This window comes from Elgaria multicarinata, chromosome 1 (genome assembly GCF_023053635.1).
Source record: "Elgaria multicarinata webbii isolate HBS135686 ecotype San Diego chromosome 1, rElgMul1.1.pri, whole genome shotgun sequence".
Taxonomy (NCBI): domain Eukaryota; kingdom Metazoa; phylum Chordata; class Lepidosauria; order Squamata; family Anguidae; genus Elgaria; species Elgaria multicarinata.
The window spans coordinates 85,833,770-85,852,437 of record NC_086171.1 but is presented as its reverse complement, the minus strand read 5'-3'; positions in this window follow the sequence as shown (position 1 = coordinate 85,852,437).

Genomic DNA, 18,668 nt, shown 5'->3' with positions numbered 1-18,668 from the left:
AATGTCAAGAAATTGCAATACTATACACTGAAAAATTACAAACTTTAATTTACATACCTTTATTTTTCATAATTTAATTAACAATTTTGAGTATTTCAAATAATTTATTATTTTGCTAGCCATATGGAGAGAACCAATAAATTATACAGAATATTTAAGCCTTAAGGAACTGGAAATCTTCAACCACCCCCTTAATTTCCGAGATTTGAGCAGGCATAATCCACATCCTTTCAAGTTTCAAGCATATCTCTCCTCCCAACATAATAGCTAGAGACATTGTCATTTTAAACTTTGTTATTTATGGGGAAGGACTCAGAAGACTAAGGCCTTAGCTAGACCTAAGGTTTATCCCAGGATCGTCCCGGGGTCATCCCTGTTCATGTAAATGACACACAGGGGATCCTGGGAGCAGGCAGGGACAACCCTGGGACGATCCCGGGATAAACTTTAGGTCTAGCTAAGGTGAATATTAGCCTAAGGTGTACAGATAGTCTGATTTAGCTTAAGTCGGCTTCCTATGTAAATTAAGATGCTTTGGGAAATTGGTTTCTGTACTCCCATGAAGTTATGACATACACACAGCTCTGCCTATGGCCACCTGGTGAGTTTTGGGCAGAGGTGACATTTGAACCAGAGACTTCCTTTCTAGCATACCCTCTTAAGGATGATGGATTTTCTTCTTTTTTTTTTTTTTAAAAAAAAGTGAATTAAATGTCTACTTCACAGAAACAAATTTGATCATTTGATGTTAGACATTAAGCAAATTTGGTTGCTATGTGTCTAGTCCTTGATATGTCTTTAGTCTCTTGATTAGGCATGCTTTGGATAGCACTGTGGTAAACAGCATGATTTCCATAGCCATGAAAAGGATGCTAGGGGCTCATCTACACCAAGCAGGATATTCCACTATGAAAGTGGTATGAAAGCGGTATGTAAAAGGCAGGAGCTACACTGCTGCTTTATAATGGTATTGAAGTGCACTGGCAACTGTTGGGGCCCATTGACACATGCCATATATCCCTTTCATACCCCTTCATGATGTTACGCTTACTCCGGTCAAGGAAGCTCGTAGCCTTGGCTTTATATTTGACTCCTCGCTCTCCTTTATTCCTCATATTGAGGCAGTAGCTAAATCTTGTCGATTTTTCCTGTATAATATTGCCAGGATTCGATCATTTTTGTCTGTCTCTTCCGCCAAGACGCTTGTTCATGCACTGGTTATTTCACGGTTGGACTACTGCAACCTTCTTCTCTCTGGCCTTCCTTCTTCTCACATCAGTCCGTTGGTTTCTGTTCACCACTCTGCCGCAAAGATCATCTTCTTGGCTCGCCGCTCCGACCATGTTACTCCGCTTCTGAAATCTCTTCATTGGCTTCCAATTCACTTCAGAATCCAATATAAACTTCTCCTGTTAACCTTCAAAGTTTTTCACGGTCTAGCTCCTTCCTATCTCTCCTCTCTCATCTCACACTATTGCCCCGCTCGTGCTCTTCGCTCCTCTGATGCCATGTTTCTCGCCTGCCCAAGGGCCTCTACTTCCCTTGCTCGGCTCCGTCCATTTTCTTCTGCTGCCCCTTACGCCTGGAATGCTCTTCCAGAACATTTGAGAACTACAACTTCAATCGCAGCTTTTAAAGCTCAACTAAAAACTTTTCTTTTTCCTAAAGCTTTTAAAACTTGATGTTGTGCAGACTTTATACTGTTAGTTTTACCCTACCCTGTGCCTGCTTACCCTACCCTGTGCCTGTTTGCATTCTCTTCCCCTCCTTATTGTTTTACTATGATTTTATTAGATTGTAAGCCTATGCGGCAGAGTCTTGCTATTTACTGTTTTACTCTGTACAGCACCATGTACATTGATGGTGCTATATAAATAAATAAATAATAATAATAATAATAATAATGTTATATATCCTGCTTGGTGTAGATGTGTCATGGGCCCCAACAGTGGTCAGTGCACTTCAGTACCACTATAAAGCAGTCGTGTGGCTCCTGCCTTTTATATGCCGCTTTCATACCACTTTCATAGTGGAATATCCTGCTTGGGGTAGATGAGCCCAAAGATGAAATACAATTTGCACATGTAAAAAAATTGGAGTTTCCTTGCCAGGCATTGCTTATACTATTATACAGATGACATATGCCCTAATATGTCAATAAACGGACAGCCCGTTAATAAGATTTAGTCATCATTGAGAAACGTTGGCAGAAATTCCAAAGCTGCTTCAGTACCCAGTGTGAAATTTATGAGGGGAAAGGTAGAATTAAAATGGTAATGCACTTCTTGTGATTGTTCTGGAATTACAGTTTGTAGATATTCAACATTTAAAAAGGGAGAGCACTTTCATTTGCTCCATTTTCGTCCTCAATTACGTCTATCCTCTTAAAAGTTAATGAACAACTTAAAAGTGTGAAATACTTCCTAACTAGAAGCCTGCTAAGAAATTGATAACATCAATGTGAATGTTTTAGAATCTGCCCTCTTGTACAGGTGGCACTTGAGAAGTTCCATCAGGAGTTCAGCAACTTTCACTCCACCATCAATCTAAACATAGTCTAACCCATGCTGCATCACAGTTTGGACATACACAATGTCCGAACTACATAATGGACGTATAAGCACCACTTTATATCAGCACACCATGACCACTACATATATCTAGCTGCTTCCAGCTTCCACCTTGAACACACTGCTGATATCATTGCTGATGATATCTTGTTACTAAACTCTGCCACTTTTTGCTTACCTGCAATCACTCCAGCTTTGGAGAGAATATATGACTTCAGACCAATGACACTGTCGTGGGTACTCACATCCCACCGCCCCACCCCCGGCCAATGTATGCCAACAACTTCATGGTTAATTTAGAACAGTGCTTTCTCAGCTCCCGTCCCTCAAAGCTTCTTCTCTACATGAGATTCATTGGAAACAACTTTGTTTTTCTTGATCCATGGACAATTTTTGTGAACTGTCCAGACAGCTCTGGCTATTGGGCGGTATAGAAATGTAATAAATAAATAAATAAATAAATAAATAAGGGCTTCAACAACTTACACACCCACACCCACACACACACACCCTAAGCTAATTAGTCCATGCAGTAGGTTCACTTTTTGGAAATGATTGTGCAACTACACCATGGACATAAACAGGACTTTATATGGAAAACCTTCTGAAGCCACCTTGAGGACACCATTACCCACAGAGGTTCATTGGTTGGGCACGTGTGAATGGGCTTTTGCCTGTGATGCTGCCCTACTCTGGGATGTGCTCCCTAAAGAGCTGTGATTACCCTGTGATTGCACCCCTCCGTCTCCCCTCTCTGTTCTGGCTGGAATGGTAGGTTTACGTTCTGTGTTATTTGTGTCTATGATCGAATAAGAACTAAGACACAGAATCAAACACAGAATGGTACTACACTATGGCCATAGCTAGACCTGAGGCTTATCCCTGGATCGTCCAGGGGTCAAACCTGTTCATCTAGGTGACACACAGGGGATCCAGCGCTCAGGCAGGGGGGAACCCTGGATGATCCCAGGATAAACCTTAGGTCTAGCTGTGGCCTATGTCTCAGTTCTTCCTTTGTCATGTGTGTGTTGCTTTGTATGGTTATTTTGGAAATATCAAATAAGTCAGTTATATGATGATTTAGATGACGATTATATATTATTTCAAACACTCTGTCTCTGGTAACTTAATTACGTTTATCAGGAATCCTATTCCAAAGAAAGTACAAAATTCTAATTTTCCAAAATGTATGGGGAGATCTAATGAGTGGGGTTTTTTATGCTTAGCAAAATCCTTAATTTAGTCATTTATGTTAGATATGTAAAGTTTTTTAAAGTTCAAATGACTCCCTGTTGTCATCTCTGCCAGTGTAACGACATTGTTATGTGTAATACATCATCAGAGTGACATCTCAGTGGGACTGATGGGGAATGAAGAATAACCAATTGCAGTGCAAGACCTTGAAAATGTAAGTTTGAGATGTCCTCGTTATTTGGCAGAAATCCTTAAATGAATGTATCATTTCCCCTTCTGGCATTTTAAAACCTTTGCTGTCTTATTTGATTAAATACTCTGTTAATGCCCAAGTTAATTATCAATTTATCATAAAGTGTTGTGAGTAAACATCTTCTGATGTTTACCAATATATATTTCTGCAACTGGGTTCCCACATCTGCACTAACTTCCTGTTCTTTTCCAGGCACAATCCAAGATACTAGTTAGCTATTGATGGACAAGATCCCCTGTCTTGCATCATAATTAGCATGATTTTTCTGAGCTTTCTCTGAGAACTCTCAGAAAAATGTACGGTATGTGGTGGATTTTACTGAGCGGTTTTCTGAAAAAGCTCAAAATTATGACAGGAGGAACTAGCTGCACAGAGTGGTGACTGTCAATGTCAGAGGCCCTGTAGGCCTCATGCTTGAAGTCATGAGTATGCTTACAGGTGCCCATTTCCACTGCGATGTGTGGGAATTATTTCTTCAATTGCCTCTAGGCCCAATCCATTGAATTAGGAGGCATTGGGAACTTCAGTGTATCCCAGAAGTACTGGTTACTCCTTCGCATGCTAAGGAGGGTCCAACCCTTCAGGATGAAGCCCACAAGGCTCTTACTGTCACCATCTAGTCCTCCATGCAATGAGCTTTCAATGGGACAAGTTTCTTTAGGAAAAGGAGAAATGGCTGAGAGGAGATGAAGCCATTACAAAAAAGACAGAAACTTCTATGGGCTTGTGGGTCAACTGGGATTGGGTTCCTCTCCAAACTGGCTGAAGTCCAACCTTCTTTGATATTTATTTATTTACTGCATTTATGCCACCCAATAGCTGGAGCTCTCTGGGCACTTCACAAAATTTAAAATCATAAAATACAACTCACCTAAAAAAATTTAAACACATTATAAAACCACAGCATAAAGGTACAACCAGAATAATGGTATTGTTTTACATGTTATTGTAAAGCGCCTCGATGCCAGAAATGGTGAGGCGGCACTATAAAAATGCTTTAAATAAATAAAAATTAATAAATAAATAAAGCTAAGCAGCAATGCAGAGATTTAAAATACAGATTTAAAATAGTAAGTTAAAAGACTAGAATGGTAAAATTGTAAAATACTGGGAAAATAAAAAAGTCTTCACCTGGCATCAGAAAGAGTATAACATAGGTGCCAGGCGAAGCTCTCTGGGGAGCTCATTCCACAGCCAGGGTGCCACAGCAGAAAAGGCCCTCCTCCTGTTAGCAACCTGCCTCACTTCCTTTGGCAGGGGCTCACGGAGAAGGACCCCTGAGGATGACCTTAGGGTCCAGGCAGGTACATACGGGAGGAGGCATTCCTTCAGATAGCCTGGCCCCAAGCTGTTTAGGGCTTTGAATGTTAATACTAGCACTTTGAATTGGGCCCAGACCTGGATGGCAGCCAATGAAGCTGGAAAAATACTGGCATAATGGGGACTCATTGACCAGTCCCTATTAACAATTTTGCTGCCCTGTTTTGGACCAGCTGAAGTTTCTAGACCATTTTCAAAGGATATGAGCTAGCTGTTCAAACTGGCCATTAGGATTTAGGCCCACAGCTAGACCTAAGGTTTATCCTGGGATCATCCAGGGTTCGCCCCTGCCTGAGCGCTGGATCCCCTGTGTGTCACCTAGATGAACAGGTTTGACCCCTGAATGATCCAGGGACAAATCTTAGGTCTAGCTATGGCCTCAGATTAACCCAGAAAAGGATGGGAAGATTTCAGTAAATGTGATGAGACATTACTATGTCTGATGGGCAGGGCTGTTTTTCTTTACTGTCCTTATGCAGCACCTTGCAGGAGAACTATGGCCTTAGCTAGACCTAAGGTTTATCTCAGGATCGTCCAGGGGTCATCCCTGCCTGCTTTCGGGATATCCTGTGTGTCATTTACATGAACAGGGATGACCCCGGGATGATCCCGGGATAAACCTTAGGTCTAGCGAAGGCCTATGTCTCCAATTGCCACCCACATTTTGTGCTCTGGTGTCAGTAAGGGGAAACACCTTACTCCAGTCCTTTCCCTGTGCAGCCCTGCTGCTACTCCCACTTTTGCTGCCACTTGAAAGGGAAGAGGAAGTCAGAGCATGTCTTGAGGGTGGTGTAGGGAGGGCTTTTGGGAACCATGAGGACTAATAGGGTTGAGTGTCACAACACTCGGAATTCTTCTCAGGCTCAGATTTTAAGCCAAACCAGAGAAGAATTTCAAGACTTGTAAAGCTTACCTTTCCTTTGAGGTGGGCTCTAAAAGCCACTGAAGTACATTTCTAAACCTCATCTCAGAATTTTACTGACTTACTTACAAAAATGGAATCTGTTAATTCCCCAACCCCACGTCAAAAGAAAAGAAAATGGCAACAGCCCCTGTGATAAATGTAGGATGCTTTATTTGCAAAAGGTGTACTATTGGCTGTAGAATGTCTATCTTTATTTGAGCTTTATTTTTGCAATCACTGGATCATATGGTGGTGTTTAAGGCCCTGATTGGAGCAGTAGGGGCAGGAAAGCACACTTCCTGGGGTTTATGGAAAGTGTGCTTTCCCAGGGTGGACCTGTGTCTGAGCACTTGTGAGTGCTCATCTCTCAGAGGCAGGCACGTCCTCACGCCAGGCACATCCAGTTGGGTCCATGAGTGTTGGACATGAGGGGTCTGCTACCCTTGAGGATCCAAACATACATCAATGGTGTAATTATAGACAAGAACAAGCTGCCATTTTGAACAAAATTGTGGCCGCTGGAGTCTGTGGGCCTTCCTAGACGAGGCCTTAGCGCGCCTTCTGTCCCGGCTTCCCTGCTGTGCATCCAGATGACGCACAGGGGAATCCGGAGACAGGCCGCGCTGAGGCCTCCTCCAACGCGCCATAAGCGAATGCGCTTATGGCGTGCCTTTTCCCCAGCTCCGGCCTCAGGCCGGAGCTGGGGAACGTCTAGGGACTTCCGCAGCTTTTCGCGGCTCCTCGCTTACTCGCGAGGAGCCGCGAAAAGCCGCGGACCTGGCACAGCGCTCATAGGAGCGCTGGGCCCATCGGCGGGGGGGGGCGGGCGAAGGCTTGGAGGGTGGGTGGCAGGGTGGGTGGCACGGGGGGAGGGCGGGTGCGATCGCGCTGCGTGCCGCCCGAGCCCGGGCGCCCCCCCCCGTAAAAATAATTAAAAAAAAACCCCTTACCTTGTCCGTTGTCTTCGGGCCACACCCGGCCCCTTTAAAAAAAAAATGGTGGACGACGCAGGGCTTCCGTCCTCCCTGCGTCTCCGCTGTCTGTAAGCCTGGGGGAGGCGCGCTAACGGTAGTGCGCCTCAGCCCCGCCTCCCTGCCGGCGTAAGCCAGCAGGTCTAGCAAGGCCCTGTATCGCAGGCCATTAACCTCTTGCACTCTCCTTGCAAGGCAAGAATAAGGGGTTGTTGGCCACCAAGGGATTCCTACTCTCTGTCATATGGGTTGCCAAGTGATGGAAAACCACTAGATTGCCTAATTCTTTGTGTGAGTCCAGCCAGCTTGCAGTTTTCCACCTGGCCCAAAAGAAATGCCCACACCATCCTTACCTAGTGATATATGAATACGAGTTATGAACGCACATGTATGAGGGTGAGTGATGTTTCAAAGTTGATGGTCTGCACCCCACAGACTTCACCTTCCAAACAAACTTTACAAGGTTTATTCAAAAGGAAGGCTTTCCACTTTGCTCTCTCAGGCTGTGGCCTCTCTCTCCTCAAGCCAGAAGCAGTGGGTGTTGCCCTGAACTACTTTCTTGTTCCTCCCAGGAAGCTCAGCCCACTCAGGTTGAATCCAGCCATTCTTTCATATTATTACAAGTGGAGGAAATGACACAAGAAAACAAAGAATACATCTTGTACTGCCATATTTTTCAAGAAGCTATCAAATATAATAACCTGCCATGCCAGGTTATAAATAAGATTAGAAGTGTTAGTTTCAGAGGCCAGGGAACAATTTACCACCGCTTGTTACTAGCTGCATCAGGAATTGCTGTAGGGTATTTGGACGTCTGTTCTGGTGTTAATACATGACTCATCTTGGTGTATTTACCATGCAGCTGGTTCTTGAACTGGAGCAGTCATTTTAAATTATTCCTGTATTTAAAGCTAAATTTGACAGCTGTATTCCTATCCCATGCAGTAAGACTTCGTTGCCAGATTACAGTGCATTTGCAATCAGAAAAAGGCTCATTTGAAGGTATTTCTTTCTTGCAAAAATACCACTGATTATATAATGATTTCTGACCCAGCTCTGCAGCATATGAATCAAGGATGAGCAGATTTTCCCTGTTCCATTCTCTTATTCTGTTTAACTTCTGGTTTAACTTGGGAAATTTCTGGAACCACTTTCAAAATTGGTGCTTGCATAGTTTGTGCCTCCTTGAGTTCCTTATACTTACCTGCATCTTTTTCACCCAAGCAGGTTACTGATTTGCGTAGTCACTTGTGGGGGGTTATGACGTAAGAATGTTGATGTGATCATGTGCACCATTGCATCAAGATTGCTTTTTTACAATTATGTGCATTCGTAACCTAGATGGAGAAAAAAGTAGGGATGTGCAGAAGTAGCTATTTCTGTTCTACAAATTTCCTTCTCCTAGCCTTCCCGTTCCCCTTCTTTTGGCAGATCTACTGCAAATTTATTTTGCCTTCTGTCCATTTGTTTCTTTGGCCGTTGCTAGACGGGGCTGTAGCGCGCGTTACATACCATCGTCATCTTTACAGATCCACATGACGTTCACCGGGATCCATGTTCATCCTGTGGTGAAACCTCTGTTTTCCCGTGTTTTATGAAACGGCTTTAAGCGCGGCTTTTTCTGTCGGCGCGCACTAATTTGGATATGGGAGACGGAGGTGTGGGACGAAATGAGGTCAGCGCAGTTTCCAGCGAGGTCAGCACTGGTCAGGAAAAGGCGTGCTAATGGGAGTGGTCAGTGCCTTTGGCCAAACCTCCTCTGCCGTTTGCACCCCGTGCGCAGCTGTGGCAGTGGCGTGGCAGCTTTTTTTTTTAACCAAACGGGTCCACTTTGTGCACGAAAGGAGGACCGAAAAAGTGTCTGCTGAGTAGTTGGGGGTGTGTGGGTTATGTGCAGCTTGGTACCTCTGTGTGGGTCACTTTTCGGGAAGGCGGGCATCCAACTGTAATGGGAAGTTGGTGACCCGTCGTGGTGGGCAGCCACAGGTACTGTCCTAATGCCGGTAGTTTACGCTGCGCGGAAGATGTAAAGGCGAGCGGGGAATGATGGGCACGGTAGAGGCACGCAGGGCTGTGTGCCTACTGCTGTGGGTACGTGGCAGCTGGCTGTAAGGGGGCAACAAGCGAGGATGGGCAGCCATCTTCCATCGGCCACGCAGTGGCAGGCGGAAGTTCAGGGAACCGTCAGCCCAGGGAGGGGGGCCCTGCCCTGGGGGCCCTTTGCACTGTGTCAATACACTCCCCTATCCTACCAACTGCATTTCCTGGGGTGGGGGATTGACAGCGGCAGGCTGCTGATGCTGGTTTCAGACCTCCGCTGGTGCAGAAACTGACGAGCCCCCCCTTCTTTCTGCTAACGATGCCAATGAGCAGGGTTTGCCCTTCGGGGTAGACTCAGGAAGACTAGACGTCATGCAGTTTGAATGCATTTTATTGAATACATGTGGTGTGAAGGATGTTGGGATGGGGGGGGAAGGGCAGAGGGCCAGTCATCACCGGCAAAACTCAGGGGCGTGATGGGATGTGTAGGCGCAGAGTGCCCATGCAGACGGCTGTCCTCGGATCACAGTACGCCTGTCATCACCCCCGAAAGCAAATGGCAGCATCCCTGCCTTGTCAATGTTTTTGTGAACCGCCCAGGGAGCTTCGGCTATTGGGCGGTATAAAAATGTAATAAATAAATAAATAAATAAATAAATGTTGCCACTCAACAATGCCACTCGTTCCCATCCTCCTGCCACCGCTGGCCACACCCCCTGTGGGTCATCCCCCAATCCCAACTGGCTCCCCTGTGCCCAGCCTGAGGGGGGGGCGCGGCATGGAACAACAGCAGCAGCGCCACTTCAGCCGCCACAGCCGCAGTGCTCTTTCGCACTTGTGCAAATCGTGCAGCGAGTGAAAAAAAAACACCCAGAAATCAGGCCGGTGTGGCTGCGCATGCTGTGCTCGACCCGACAGCACCACAACTGGAGCAAACTCCCGCAACCACCCCCTCCAACACCGGGATAATCCTCACAACGTGTGGACCATGAGGCATCACACCTAAACAGGAAAATCCAGATTCACCCCTCCTCAACCACAGAACACCCGGTAGGTCTAGCAAGGCCATTTGTTAGGGAGGAGACTCTAGCATGGTAAGTAAATGGGACTATCCAGAGATAGGCAGCATCTGCTGCATCTGCTTGATGTCTTCTACAGAGGATCGGGCCCAGTGAATCTGGAGATGGGAAGAGAGCACCCAAAAGGAAGTAGTATCTGCCCCTTGAAGAAGGAGCCACCATCTCTGCTTGCTGTCTCACTCAAGCTCTTGCTGATTCAGGAAAGAATTGTTGTCATATATGAAAAAAAGATGCTTAAGGTGCAAGACATTTCAGGACCTACTTATGGGGTACAAAAATCATTCTAAGATCTTACCATAAACGCCAGTCTGCCCTTGTTACCACAAGAAACGGATGGTTTTGAAAGACTAGATCTTCCTGAGCCAAGAATGTGACTACTGACGTATTTACGTTGCTTGCTTATACCTTAACTAAAGCATGAAATGAAATCTGATGATGCAAGAAGTTATTAATATGTAGATTACTTCAGGTACTCCTAGGATCATTTCATTTTCAGAGTGGGCAGCATCCAGAAGGGAAGAACAAGTTTTGAATGAACTGAATGTTCATAGTCAAAGGGTAGCCTTGTAACAAATGGGTACCCACAAACCTCCAAACATCTCAACAAGTTTTGTAGGACTTGTCTGTAGAAGATGAATGAGTTTAGGAAATGATTATCTTCTTGTCCCATCAAACTTGCAGCAACATATGTTTCACTTGTCCTGTAAAGGTCATCTGGGAATGAACCTAAATAAATAGTAATTGAATTTTGGCAGCCAGGAATGGACAAAGTAGTTAAGGAAATAATTAAAATTTGTGTATCGTGCATTGAAATTGACAGGTTACAGATCTACTGCACCCTTATAGCACAATTTAGGGTGCAACCCAATCCATGTTGTTTTCTGTCTAAATATAAGATTACATCCCCAATTACTCTTCTCGCCTATCGGAGATATTAGACTATGATATAATCAGACCATTTCAGAATCAGCTGCCAAGGGGGGAAAATGACATAGTGATGGTGGACTATAATTCATTGTATCTCAAAGTTACACTTGCTGCAAAAATTACCACAGTTGTTGTGATTAAATTCTTATCTTCCATTTTTACCAGGGAGGGGTTCCCTTAAAAATTGGTGACAGAACATGGTGTTCTTTTAAACTCTTTGGAAATGCAGAAATGTGTCCATAGTAATGCCACTAAATAGGAAATTATTTCTCAGTATCATCATCAAAAGAAAAAAAAATGGCCTGGTTATTATTTATTTATTATTTATTATGTATTTATTAATTACATTTCTATACCGCCCAATAGCCAGAGCTCTCTGGGTGGTTCACAAAAATTAAAACCATTCAAAGTATAAAACAACAGTATAAAACCATACTATAAAATACAATTATGGAAGCTCAACCAGATAAAAACTGCAGCAATGCAAAATTACAAATTTAAAACACCAAGTTAAAATTTATTTATAGACTGTTAAAATGCTGGGAGAATAAAAAGGCGTCTAAAAGAATATAATGTAGGTGCCAGGCGAAGCTCTCTGGGGAGCTCATTCCACAGCCAGGGTGCCACAGCAGAAAAGGCCCTCCTCCTGGTAGCCACCTGCCTCACTTCCTTTGGCAGGGGATCACGGAGAAGGACCCCTGAGGATGACCTTAGGTTCCGGGCAGGTACATATGGGAAAAGGTGTTCCTTCAGATAGTAGGAATTGGAGAAATTGATAGTTGGGATTGGAGAAAACATTATTCCAGCTTGGTTTTAATAAGAATTTACAAAAAATCACAAAATCTTTCATATTTGGCACAAAAAGAATGGAGTATTTTTTAATTATTACAGATGTTGGAGAAGCCAGGATGTGGGGTGGAACAGCAAGCAGCAGATTTATTATTTATTTAATTTATTTAAAAGGCTCCCAGAGCAGCTTACAAAGATCAGTAATAAAACAGTACCTGTCCTCAGACTTGTAATCTAAAACACAACATAAAAGTGGGAAAAAGTGGGAAAGAAGAGGAAAAAAGCAAGCTCAGGGACTAACTCTTATTTACAAAATCCTTATAGGTGTTCTTTCTAGGAAAGAGGAGGAAGCAAGCTCCATGCAGCTGTTCTCTGGTTGATGGATGGGGCCAGTTAGGTTAGACAAAGGCCAGATCGACAACAAGCAGGATATAGCACTATGAAAGCAGCATCAAAGTGGTATTATTAGCCAAAAATGCCAGGTACTTTTCCCTAGGAGACAGCCAAAACTCTCCTAAGAACACACAGAGTCCCAAGTCAGGTATAACACACCTTTATTTCTGATCACAGTCAGCCGAGTGCGTGACTCTCTCTAGCTAAGCGCTGGGAAGAGAGTAACTCATGGGTTATTTTGGAGCTTCTTATATAATAAAATGACTTAGGCCGTTGCTAGACGAAGAGTTAGCCCGGTGTGAGGCCCGGGCTCCCTGCTGTACATCCAGATGATGCACAGGGGATCCCGGGGTCAGGCTGGACTAACCTGGGATAACTGGATCCGCTTATGGCCCGGCTTTTCTGCAGTCCCGGGCTGAGGCCAGGGCTGCGAAAGGTCTAGCTACTTCCGTGGCTTTTCCCAGCTGCTCGCTTACTTGCGAGTAGCCGGGAGAAGCCACGCACTGGGCACAGCACTCCATAGGAGCGCTGTGCCCATTGGGCCAGGGGGGGAAATCATGGGGGGGGGAGATGGGGGCCGGGGGAAAGAGTGGACCTGGCAGGAGAGATTGGGGAAGAGTGGAGCCAGGGTGGGGAGATCATGGACAGGGGCACGCGAGGGGGCATCGGACATGGCAGGTGGGTGATCGGGTGGGCATGGCGAGCGGGGATGGGCGAGCGGGCAGGGGGCGGACATGGCGAGCGGGGGGGTGGACGAGCGAGTGAGCGGGCACGGGGGCATCAGATATTGTGGGGGGGGGGAATCAGGGGCAGGGGGAGCAGGGAACCATTTATTTTTTTAAAAAAAACAGACTTACTTTTCCGTTGGTGCGCTCCTCCGCACATGGCCCTTTAAGTCCAAAAAAAATGGAGGATGCGACGGGGTTTTCCCTTACCCCGTAGCGTGTTACATGTAGAAAAGGGCAACGGCCCGCGCTAGCTGTAGCGCGGCATCGCCCCTACTCCCCACCGAATAATCAGGTAGGTCTAGCAAGGCCCTTACATTGTAACATACATTGTAGTTTCATGTCAGCACATTCCTACAAAGACAGGATATAGAATTTTGTTTGAGCTGGCTGAGTTATTAACTCATGGTGGGGGCTGTTCGTCATTTCAGCAACTAAAACAGAGCAAACAATGACTTTCCAAGCGTCCGTTTGTCAATCAGCTATAGAGATAAGGTATCAACTATAGAAGGACAATGGTTCATGTGAGCAAAGGTCAATACACGTCTTGGAGCATCTTGTGATTAGAATACACATCAGCTGAATTCCTCATACCTTAGTAAGCATGTTTATCTCAAATGCAGAAGATTGGGGTATATATGGAAACAGCAAAATACTGCTGAACATTGGCTCATTAACAAAGATGGGGTCCCTTCAGCTAACACTATGAAAGCAGTATATGGTATGTGTCATGGGCTCCAACAGTTGTCAGTACACTTCAAAAACACTATAAAGCAGTAGTGTGGCTCCTGCTTCTTATATACTGCTTTCACACTACTTGGTGTAGATCTGGCCAAAGTCATGAAGAATAAGGATTTCAATGGCTACTATTAGGGATGTCAGAGAACTCTGCAATGGAAACAAATGGGTTCAGATTTGATGTATTTCATGGACTGGCAGAAAAAGATTTTTTAATTTATTTTTTTACTTTCTGGAATCTTACACAAATTCAGTTGTAGAAAAATACATAAAATAACAGCAAGAACAGCCAATAATGAAATTATACATAGCACTATATCCTAGGTATAACAGTTGCTGAGGAGCAGGAATACAAGGCAGCTACTGCACTCATGACCTTCTTGTGGACTTTCGATAATCATCGGGTTGGCCACTGTGAGAACAGAATCCTAGTCTAGAAAGGCTTTCAGTCTGATCCAGTTTGCTTCTGCTTAAGTTCTTATGTCATAGAATTGTAGAATAGTAGAGTTGGAAGGGGCCTATAAGGCCATCGAGTCCAACTCCCTGCTCAGTGCAGGAATCCACCTCAAAGCATATCTGACAGATGGTTGCCCAGCTGCTTCTTCTATGCCTCTAGTATGGGAGAACCCACTGCCTCCCTAGGTAATTGGTTCCATTGTCATACTGCTCTAACAGTCAGGAAGTTTTTCCTGATGTCCAGCAGGAATCTGGCTTCCTGTAACTTGATCCCTTTATTCCGTGTCCTGCACTCTGGGAGGATCGAGAAGAGATCTTGGCCCTCCTCTGTGTTTGAACAGTGCTATAATGTCTCCCCTCAATCTTCTCTTTTCCAGGTTAAACATGCCCAGTTCTTTCAGTCTCTCCTCATAAGACTTTGTTTCCAGACCCTTGATCATCCTCGTTGCCTTCCTCTGAACATGCTCCAGCTTGTCTTACACTGGGGAACTGTCTTAATGGCTCTGGTGAGATGAGCAAATATATCTTTTGCTGGGGAAAATCAGAGATAAATGCCCACAATGACTAGGGCCGTTGCTAAACAAGGCCTTCCTGTGCATCCAGATGACGCACAGGGGATTCCGGGGTCAGGCCGGGCTAAAACCTCGCTTAAGCTGGGATAAGTGGATTCGCTTATGGCCCAGCTTTTCCGCAGCCCCAGCCTGAGGCCGGAGCTGTGGAAGGTCTAGCAGGGTCCGTGGCTTTTCCTGGCTGCTCGCTTACTCGTGAGTAGCCGGGAGAAGCCACAGACTGGGCACAGCCTTCCATAGGAGCGTTGTGCCCATCGGGCTGGGGGGGGACACAGGGGGGGAGATGGGGGCCGGGGGAAAGAGCCGACCTGGCAGGAGAGATGGGGGGGGGAGACCGGAGCCAGGGCATGGCAAGCGGGCACGGGCGAGCGGACGGGGGACAAGGCATGGCGGAGGGGGGTGGGGAGAAGAACGGGGACAAGGCATGGCGGAGGGGGGAGGACGGGCCTATTAGTGGGCAGGGGGGCATCAGACATTGTGGGGGGGGGAAATCAGGGGCAGGGGGAGCGGGGAACCCTTTATTTTTTTAAAAAAAGACTTACCTTTTCGGTGGTGCGCTCCTGTGCACATGGCCCTTTAAGGGGGAAAACACGGAGCACGCGACGGGGCTTTCCCTTGCCCTGTCACGTGCTGACGTCTGGAAAAGGGCGACGGCACGCGCTAGCTGTAGCGCACCGTCGCCCCGCCTCCCAGACGGATTATCAGGTCGGTCTAGCAAGGCCCTAGGAGATATTTGGAGACTCCCCTTGAAGGTGAGAGCAAAGCCAGTCCTACCATTAGACAAGCTAAGGCAGTCACCTCAATCAGCAGTTGCTGGGTGTGGGGTGGGGTGATGAGAAGCAGTGGATGGTTGGTTGGAGGACAGATCTGGATGTGCTGCATGGCCTGCCCTCTGCTTCCTAAGCTACCATGCTGCCCTCCAGTATGTGGTGGACCCTGTCCCACTGCCAGCATTGAAAGAAAATTGAACTCTCAGTCTGGTTGGCTTACAGTATGTATGGTGAATGGGGGACAGGTGCCATCTTGCCTTGGCCTCAGGCTTTTTGTAAGCAACATAGGTCCTGGCTGTCTTCTCTGGAGATTTGATGTGAGAACAGCAGGCTTAACTGTCAGCTGGAGTATTTAAGCTGCGCCTAGGGGTATACAAAAATCTTGTTTCAGTTTGCAAACCATCCATACTTGACCCGTTCATGACCCCAAACATGAATAGGAGCATTTTTATTTAATTTTATGTTTGCGCACTTCCAAACTTGTGATCACATTTGGAAATGTTTTTTGTTTGTTTGTTTGTTTTTATGTTTAAAAAGACTGCACTTTGAAACTCACATTAATTTTTTTTAAAAAAAGCATTTTCACACTTTAATCAACGGAGGGGAAAGTGCACACTTTTGAAAAATGCACACAGAAATATGCACTTCCCCTTTTTGAAATGCACACCTTTCTCATTTGAGCAGTCCAAAAACAGGTCACAAACAAAAACAGGAACCAACCTGAACCAGGTTTCAAAGTAAAGATGAGACAATTTTGTAAGCTCAACTATCCATGGTTGTTCCATCCTTAGTTGTGCCTCCACGTGGGCGTAGCCTGTATATTTTCAGGTAAACACAAACTCAAAAATTACAGAATTTCTTCAGCGAACTCCTCCCAAAAAGAACCAGCTATGGATAACGCTATGCTCTTGAAAGTCCTAACCACTGAGAAAAGTCAGGTGTGCCTAAATGTATTTTCTTGCATGCATTCTGTAGGCCTTAAGGAGAACAAATGTATTCTGACAGGGAAATGTAACTGAAAGGCTTAAGATCATGGCTATATTACTTAAGCATCTTGATCAATGGCACCTTGATTAAGTTTTGTGTAAAACAGTACCTGGTAGATGTATTCCAGTTACAGTGATTTGATTTAGCAGCAAACAGTTGCCAAGCTGAATTGTCAAGATTTACTGTAAGTACTCAAATAAATTAATACAAATTTGTTTTGATAGCAATAGCTGCATCCTTGACAGTGTCTATGAAGGTATGTTAATTTGCTGCCATAGGTGCAAACTGTATTATTTCAGAGCTTAGCAAGAGATTTTACATAATCTTCCTTTTTCTTTTTTTTTTTTTTTTGAAACAACATGTTTGCTGTCTGATGCTGGAATGCTTGCAGTTACTAAGACACATCAAGGCAATCCAGCTAAAAGAAAGATTGTTTAAAATTCAAGGTTCTTAACTCTTTGAAATTCAAAAATGCATTACCAGTGGGGTTTCTGTGCCCTAACCTGCTCTTATTCAACTCTTTTTGTCTTTTTAATTTAGAATTGGGGCTTGGATGGGGGCAGAGACATTGAAATACTAAATCAGAAATATGATTCCCCCCCCTTCCTTGTGTGGGGTGTGTGCAGTGTGGTGGTGGAACGATTCACGTGGTTCTTCCTTCACATAAAGTGGGGAGGATTGGGTGAACTGGGTCTCTGTACAGTGTAAGCTGAGTGACTAAGAGAGGGCTGAAGGTCTAGTTATTTATGAATATGGGCTTGACATGGTCATGAACATTTGTTTCACTGCTTCACTGGAGAGACTGCCTTCCTCTGTTGTGTCTGAAGAAATTATTGAGCAAGTAAAAATTAATGCAGTTGAGAGAAATCAAGAACATCCTAGCCATGATCCCTGAAGTGTCCTACAATCTCTCTTACTGTACTTTCCAAAGCAATTGACAGTGAATGTGGAATTGCCTTTGGATGGGTTGGAGGGGGCATTATTATGTTCATAGGACTCATTTGGATTAAAAGTCAGAACATAAATAACAGAAAGGGGAATACTTCTGCAACTTATCCTGTTTAGCTAAAATGGTCAGGTAGCTATTTTTGCAGGTAGCTGTTTTGAAAAGCCATAGCTGTCCACTCAGTAATGTGTGGACTCTTATTTGATGGGCAATTCATATAACCAGTCTTTTGGCTGGATGCCCTGGTAAGCTAATAGAAAGACGCTGAATTATGCAAGGTCTGAAATCAGAACAAAAGTCATAGGGCTCATCTACACCAAGCAGGATAGTCCACTATGAAAGCGGTATATAAAAGGCAGGAGCCACACCAAGCAGCATATAGTAGTATGAAAGTGGTATATAGTATGTCTCAATGGGCCCCAACAGTTGTCAGTGCACTTCAATACTGCTATAAAGCAGTCGGGTGGCTCCTGCCTTTTATATACCGCTTTCATAGTGGAATATCCTGCTTGGTGTAGATGAGCCAGTAGTATAAAAGTACAAGTTTTAAAATTTCAGGGGACAAAGGGACATAGGCCTTAGCCAGACCTAAGGTTTATCCCAGGATCATCCCGGGGTCATCCCTGTTCATGTAAATGACACACAGGATATCCTGGGAGCAGGCAGGGATGACCACGGGATGATCCTGGGATAAACCTTAGGTCTAGCTAAGGCCATAATCTATATTGAAAAGGAATCTTCAAAAACCTGAATTGGACTACTATCATAAGTATATATGATACTTGGGGAAGAAGAAGGACTGAGGGGACAGGAGCAGGCAGAAGTAACATCGGGGCCTGCTCCTGCTGGACTCTTCCCCCCCCCCCCAGGGCAAACTGCCATCTTGGCCCTGTGGGGAAGAAGAAGGACCGAGGGGACAGGAGCAGGCAGAAGTAACATCGGGGCCTGCTCCTGCTGGACTCTTCCCCCCCCCCCCCAGGGCAAACTGCCATCTTGGCCCTGTGGGGAAGAAGAAGGACCGAGGGGACAGGAGCAGG